Here is a 7,944-nt window from a genome sequence, read left to right on the forward strand (position 1 = left end):
TAGGCCTACAAATTGGGTATGGGGTGTAGAGAGATGGTGTGTTCCACTCCAAGGTGTTCTCCAGGTTGCCTTTCCTGAGCTTCGATCTTCCGGCTCTCGTTTAGTAGTTGTTGGAAACTACGCTGCATTAGGCCTACAAATTGGGTATGGGGTGTAGAGAGATGGTGTGTTCCACTCCAAGGTGTTCTCCAGGTTACCTTTCCTGAGCTCCGATCTTCCGGCTCTCGTTTAGTAGTTCTTGGAAACTACACTGCATTAGGCATACAAATTGGGTATGGGGTGTAGAGAGATGGTGTGTTCCACTCCAAGGTGTTCTCCAGGTTGCCTTTCCTGAGCTTCGATCTTCCGGCTCTCGTTTAGTAGTTCTTGGAAACTACACTGCATTAGGCCTACAAATTGGGTATGGGGTGTAGAGAGATGGTGTGTTCCACTCCAAGGTGTTCTCCAGGTTGCCTTTCCTGAGCTTCGATCTTCATGCTCTCGTTTAGTAGTTGTTGGAAACTACACTGCATTAGGTCTACAAGTTGGGTATGGGGTGTAGAGAGATGGTGTATTCCACTCCAAGGTGTTCTCCAGGTTGCCTTTCCTGAGCTTCGATCTTCCGGCTCTCGTTTAGTAGTTCTCGGAAACTACACTGCATTAGGCCTACAAATTGGGTATGGGGTGTAGAGAGATGGTGTGTTCCACTCCAAGGTGTTCTCCAGGTTGCCTTTCCTGAGCTTCGATCTTCCGGCTCTCGTTTAGTAGTTCTTGGAAACTACACTGCATTAGGCCTACAAATTGGGTATAGGGTGTAGAGAGATGGTGTGTTCCACTCCAAGGTGTTCTCCAGGTTGCCTTTCCTGAGCTTCGATCTTCCGGCTCTCGTTTAGTAGTTGTTGGAAACTATGCTGCATTAGGCCTACAAATTGGGTATGGGGTGTAGAGAGATGGTGTGTTCCACTCCAAGGTGTTCCCCAGGTTTCCTCGCCAATGCTTCGATCTTCATGCTCTCGTTTAGTAGTTGTTGGAAACTACACTGCATTAGGCCTACAAATTGGGTATGGGGTGTATAGAGATGGTGTGTTCCACTCCAAGGTGTTCTCCAGGTTGCCTTTCCTGAGCTTCGATCTTCCGGCTCTCGTTTAGTAGTTGTTGGAAACTACGCTGCATTAGGCCTACAAATTGGGTATGGGGTGTAGAGAAATGGTGTGTTACACTCCAAGGTGTTCTCCAGGTTGCCTTTCCTGAACTTCTATCTTCAGGCTCTCATTAAATTGTTTTTAAACGGAACAACTGCATTTGGCGTACTAGTTGGTTTGGGGCCTACTATCGGTGTCTGCCACTCCTTGCTGTTCTCCTGGTTTCCTGTCCTGAAATTCCATTTTCAGGCTCTCGTTAAGTAGTTGTTAATGTTAGACTGCATTTGGCCTACTAGTTGGGTTGGGGCCTACTATCAGTGTCTGCCACTCCTTGCTGTTCTCCTCCACTGAACAAAGCTGTGCCGCCTGTTTACTACGGTTGCCAATTTTGAACTGCATTTCGACTACTTACTGATTTGGGCCTACTCTCTGTGTCAGCCTCTCATTCCAGTTGTCCTCCACTGCAATGCCCCCTGGTTAGTCCTGTGTTACCAATTTTGAACTGCATTTAGCCAACTTTATTCTTTGGTCCTATATCTGTGTTTCCTCCTCATCCTGCCCATTGCCCAGCCAGTGATAGATGAGTCTGCTGGTACATTGACCCATAACGCAAAATTCCCCGTGCACGCTACACAGCAAGATTGTGACCCTGCTGAAAGTCAGGTTCCTCTTCCCGCATACCATACCACCTTACACGGGGACAAAGAGGAAGGTGCAGATGAAAGTGCAGGTTCCTTCATCAGGTGGGGGGAGGAATACTAGTTGGCGACGTCACTGGCACAGGGCCTCTCATAGTACGCAAAAGTGTTGCTGCCGGTGGGAGGCGCCCCCGCCATGCAAACACACCGCTGTACTTTGAGGGGCCCTGTGCCAGTGCCAATGCCAACGAGTGGGCCCCCCCTGCTTGCTCAGGATCACAGCACTTGCAAAGTTGAAATACTTACCTCTCCCTGCTCCACTGCCGTGACGTGGTCCAGATTTACTGGGCCCACTAATTACTTGAACCAGCCCTACCCCCCACAACTTTAGCCAAATGACCCCCAATTTCAAATGCCTTCCAATTATTATAAGGTAAATTACGATTGACAAGCTTCTTTAACAAGAATGGATGTTTTTGCCATTAAAATGGGCAGTGTAGGTGTTTTCCTGGCCTCCACTCACTGCCGACTATGCTCCCCCATTGACTTGCATTGGGTTTCGTGTTTCGGGCGATACCCGACTTTTCGCGATAATCGGCCGATTCCACTCGACTCGACTTCTAAGATAGTCGGGTTTCGCGAAACACGGCTCGACTCTAAAAAGGTCAAGGTCGCTCAACCCTAATGCTGACGATTTGGTTCGTGCCTTTCATTTGGCTCGTCCTGATCGGCCTGGGGGCTCTGGTGAGGGTTTGGTGACCCCTCCTCAAAGGGGGGGTACTGTTGTGAATTCTGCTCTTGGGCTCCCTCCGGTGGTTATGAGTGGTAGTGCTGCGGTAGTTGGATCACAGCATTTATCAGGTGTATCTATTTTTTGCAATTTGGGCTGGGCTATATAGCCTTGCTTTATTCTTTAGTCAGTGCCAGTTGTCCATTGTTTTTGGAGGATTCACATCCCTTCTGGTCTCTCCTGTTCGCTGTGCTTTTCTTCAAAGATAAGTCCTGGCTTTGTTTTTGCTGTCTACCTGCTGTGGACCTTATAGTTCTGTGCATTTTCATGTTTCGTCTTGTCCAGCTTTGTCTGTGAAGGTCTTTTTGCAGCCTAGCTGTGTCTCTGGAGATGTAGATATACCCTCCATGTCTTTAGTCAGATGTGGTGATTTGTATTTTCTGTGGTGGATATTTTCTAGTGTTTTAATACTGACCGCATAGTACTCTGTTCTATCCTTTCTTTTTAGCTAGTATGGCCTCCTATGCTAAATCCTGATTTCATGTCTGCGTATGTTATTTCCCTCTCCTCTCACAGTCAATATTTGTGGGGGGCTGTCTATACTTTGGGGATTTTCTCTGAGGCAAGATAGGTTTCCTGTTTCTGTCTTTAGGGGTAATTAATTCTTAGGCTGTGTTGAGGGGTCTAGGGAGCGTTAGGTACCCCCCACGGCTACTTCTAGTTGCGCTGCTAAGTTCAGGGTTTGCGGTCAGTATAGTGGCCACCTTCTCCAGAGTACGTCTCATGCTGCTCCAAGGCCACCAGATCATAACAGGTTGTTTTGGGGTTAGGGTTGTGATTATTGTTAGGGTTGTGATTAGGATTATGCATCGGGTTGGGATTAGGGTTAGGGGTGTGTTGGGGTTAAGGTTGGAGTTAGAATTGGGGGGTTTCCACTGTTTAGGTAAATCAGGGGGTCTCCTGTTATGACCTGGTGGTAAGGACAATAATGGACCTGGTGGTTAAGAGCACACGGAATGACCTGATAGTTACAAATAATATAGGACGAGCTCTGAGACGTGGGCTCTGCTGACCGCAATCCCCAATCCTATCACACACTAGAAATAGCCGTGGATTGCTCCTAACACTCCCTAAGCAACTCGGCACAGCCTAAGGAACTAGCTAGCCCTGAAGATAGAAAAATAAAGCCTACCTTGCCTCAGAGAAATTCCCCAAAGGAAAAGGCAGCCCCCCACATTTAATGACTGTGAGTAAAGATGAAAATACAAACACAGAGATGAAACAGATCTAGCAAAGTGAGGCCCGACTCACTGAACAGACCGAGGATAGGAAAGGTAACTTTGCGGTCAGCACAAAAAACTACAAAAAGACCACTCAGAGGGCACAAAAGACCCTCCACACCGACTCACGGTGCGGAGGCGCTCCCTCTGCGTCCCAGAGCTTACAGCAAGCAAGACAAAAATCAAAATAGCAAGCTGGACAGAAAAATATCAAACAAAGAAAAACAAGCAGGAACTCAGCTTCTGCTGGGAAGACAGGTCACAAGAACGATCCAGGAGAGAACTAGACCAATACTGGAACATTGACAGGTGGCATGGAGCAACGATCTAGGTGGAGTCAAACAGAGCAGCCAGCTAACGAATTAACCTCGTCACCTGTGGAAGGAAACTCAGAAGCCGCAGCCGAAGTACCATTCATGACCACAGGAAGGAGCTTGACAACAGAATTCACAACAGTCTCCAAACACGACAGCCACTTTTGCGCTCAAAAAGTCAAATGGTGCTCCCCCATATATGGGGCATCAGCGTACTCGGGATAAATTGGACAACAACTTGTGGGGTCCGATTTCTCTTTTTACCCTTGTAAAAATAAAAACTTGGGGGCTAAAAAATCTTTTTTGTGGAAAAAAATATTTTTTTCATTTTCACGACTCTGCATTATAAACTTCTGTGAAGCACTTGGGCATTCAAAGTTCTCACCACACATCTAGATAAGTTCCTTTGGGTGTCTAGTTTCAAAAATGGGGTCACTTGTGGGGGGTTTCTACCGTTTAGGCACATCAGGGGCTCTGCAAACGCAACATAATGCCCGCTGACCATTCTATCAAAGTCTGCATTCCAAAACGGCGCTCCCTCCCTTCTGAGCTCTGCCGTGCGCCCAAACAGTGGTCCCCCCACACATGGGGTACCAGCATACTCAGGACAAATTGGCCAACAACTTTTGGGGTCCAATTTCTCTTGTTACCCTTGTGAAAATAAAAACTTGGCGGCTAAATAACTTTTTTGTGGAAAAAAAAAATTATTTTTACAATTCTGCATTATAAACTTCTGTGAAGCCTTTGGTGGTTCAAAGTTCTCACCACACATCTAGATAAGTTCCTTGTGGTGTCTAGTTTCCAAAATGGGGTTACTTGTGGGGGTTTCTACTGTTTAGATACATCAGGGGCTCTGCAAAAGCAACATAACGCCTGCAGACCATTCTATCAAAGTCTGCATTCCAAAACGGCGCTACTTCCCTTCCGAGCTCTGCCATGCGCCCAAACAGTGGTTCCCTCACATAAGGGGTATCAGCCTACTCAGCATAAATTGCACAAAAAATTTTGTGGAACAATTTCTCCTGTTACCCTTGTGAAAGTAAAAATTTGGGGGTGAAAAGATCATTTTTGTGGAAAAAATATGATTTCTTTTATTTTCATGGCTCTACATTATAAACTTCTGTGAAGCAGTTGGGGGTTCATAGTGCTCACCACACATCTAGATAAGCTCTTTGGGGGTCTAGCTTCCAAAATGGGGTCACTTTTGGGGGGTTTCTACTGTTTAGGTACATCAGGAGCTCTGCAAAAGCAACATGACGTCTGCAGACCATCCCATCAAAGTCTGCATTCCAAGCGGCACTCCTTCCCTTTCCGAGCCCTGATGGGTGCCCAAACAGTGCCCCCCCACATATGGGGTATCAGCATACTCAGGACCAACTGGTCAACAGATTTTAGGGTCCAATGTCTCCTGTTACCCTTGAGAAAATAAAAAATTGCAGGCTAAAAAATCATGTTTGAGGTAAAAAAAAGGATTTTTTATTTTCCAGGCTCTACTTTATAAAAATCTGTGAAGCACTTGGGGGTTTAAAGTGCTCACAACACATCTAGATAAATTCCTTAAGTGGTCTAGTTTCCATAGTGGGTTCACAACAACTTTTGTGGTCTAATTTCTCCTGTTACCCTTGTGAAAATAAGAATTTGTGGGCGAAAAATCATTTTTGTTTAAACAAATGCGATTTTTTATTTTCACGGCTCTACGTTATAAACTTTTGTAAAGCACTTAGGGGTTCAAAGTGCTCACCACACATCTAGATACGTTCCTTTAGGGGTCTAGTTTCCAAAATGGTGTTACTTGTGGGGGGTTTCCACTGTTTAGGCACATCAGGGGCTCTCCAAACGCGTTATGGCGTCCAATCTCAATTCCAGCCAATTCTGCATTGAAAAAGTCAAACGGCGCTCCTTCTCTTCCAAGCTCTGCCATGCGCCCAAACAGTGGTTTACCCCCACATATGGGGTATCGGCGTATTCAGTCGAAATGACACAACAAAATTTATGGTTAAATTTCTGTTTTTACACTTGTGAAAATAAAAAAATGGTTATGAAGTAAAATGTTTGCAAAAAAAGTTAAATGTTCATTTTTTCCTTCCACATTGTTTCAGTTCCTGTGAAGCACGTAAAGGGTTAATAAACTTCTTGAATGTAGTTTTGAGCACCTTGAGGGGTGCAGTTTTTAGAATGGTGTCACACTTGGTTATTTTCTATCATATAGACCCCTCAAAATGACTTCAAATGTGATGTGGTCCCTAAAAAAAATGGTGTTTTAAAAATGAGAAATTGCTGGTCAACTTTTAACCCTTATAACTCCCTAACAAAAAAAAATTTTGTTTCCAAGTAGACATGTGGGAAATGTTAATTATTAACTATTGTTTGTGACATATCTCTCTGATTTAAGGGCATAAAAATACAAAGTTTGAAAATTGCAAAATTTTAAATTTTTTTGCCATATTTCCGTTTTTTTCATAAATAATCGCAAGTAATATCGAAGAAATGTTACCACTGACATGAAGTACAATATGTCATGAAAAAACAGTATCTGAATCAGCGGGATCTGTTAAAACGTTCCAGAGTTATAACCTCATAAAGTGACAGTGGTCAGTATTGTAAAAATTGGCTCGGTCATTAAGTACCAAATTGACTCTGTCACTAAGGGGTTAAAGAAAGTATTGTATTTATTTATGGATTCCCATGCACACTGCTTGGGATTTAAATTATCCAAATTGGACACCACTATTTTCTAAGTACAAAAGTTTCTTTGTTGTCACTCTTAGCTTGCTCACAAGTATGCTACAATCACACTAATCAAAAACAAATGTAAAGTCACCTGCTGCCATAGCGGGAGGTCTTATCTATCTATCTATCTATCTATCTATCTATCTATCTATCTATCTATCTATCTATCCATCTATTTTGTTTTTGGAAACTGCACCCGTTGAAGCGCAAGTATCGATTCTTCTGCTGCTTGGAACACAATTGCTATTTTATGGTCTTGCACCCGTTATCTTTTTTGGTATGGCTATTTTGGATAGGATATGCTATTCACACCGGCTTCTTTGAAGATTATGGACTTCTTTGGGGCAGTGCCGTCCACATGCTATTTTTTCTCCCTTGTTCACTATCTATAGTTATAATGGTTGATCCTAGAAGAGCTCTTCACATGTCCAATAAATGCAATTAGCATTCTGTGTATTACTTTTTCAAATCGAAACAGAGAAACCTGAATGATTTAGAAAAATGTTCAGCTCACCCCGTTATGTCCAGTTTCCTTGGTTGGTCATCGGCACACAGAGTCGCCCTGGTCTCCGCAGTATAGAAATATGAGCAAGATATGAGCAATCCCAGTACAAGGAATAAATCCTAAATGTTTCAACCTACACGGTTTTAATCATGGATGGGTTGCAACATGTAGGATACATTCCTTGCACTGGGATTGCTCATATCTGCATATCTGTGCTTTTTAATTTGATGATAAATAAACGTCAAGTTTTAAGAATTATATCTCCTGTGGTCGCTGGAGACAACTTTTGTTACACATTGAATTTCAATGATTTTTATGGGGTCCTTTTGATTTCCATTTGTTGTTTATTTTTTGAAATGGAAGAAAAATACATGCACAAACAAACAAAAAGAATAATCATTTTGGAGAACAAAGTCTTATAAAAATAGTGTTGTCTTAATCTTCTCAGCACAGTAAAACTGTTGATCAAGCTCTGTAGAATATACTGTATACACTAATTTATGTGGGGGGATTTTACAGTGAAGGGATGTGAATTCACATGGAAAGTTTCATACCTTCATAGAACAGGGGCATGGCTAAGGATGATCGGTCATGTTCCTGATTTGCTGGCACAAAACAGGCAAACT

The 7,944-nt window shown here is 43.5% G+C and overlaps 1 long non-coding RNA gene across 1 annotated transcript in view; it reads right to left on the bottom strand.

Annotated features, from left to right (window-relative positions):
• LOC138680713 (uncharacterized) overlaps nucleotides 1-7,451 on the bottom strand; it is a 534,734-nt gene extending 527,283 nt beyond the window's left edge. Inside the window, exon 1 of the long non-coding RNA XR_011321744.1 lies at nucleotides 7,328-7,451. This is a non-coding gene — a long non-coding RNA (uncharacterized lncRNA). The remainder of the gene's footprint in view (nucleotides 1-7,327) is intronic.
• Nucleotides 7,452-7,944: the final 493 nt, after the last annotated feature.

The sequence above is a fragment of the Ranitomeya imitator genome, chromosome 5 (assembly GCF_032444005.1).
Source record: "Ranitomeya imitator isolate aRanImi1 chromosome 5, aRanImi1.pri, whole genome shotgun sequence".
NCBI classification, from domain to species: Eukaryota; Metazoa; Chordata; class Amphibia; order Anura; family Dendrobatidae; genus Ranitomeya; species Ranitomeya imitator.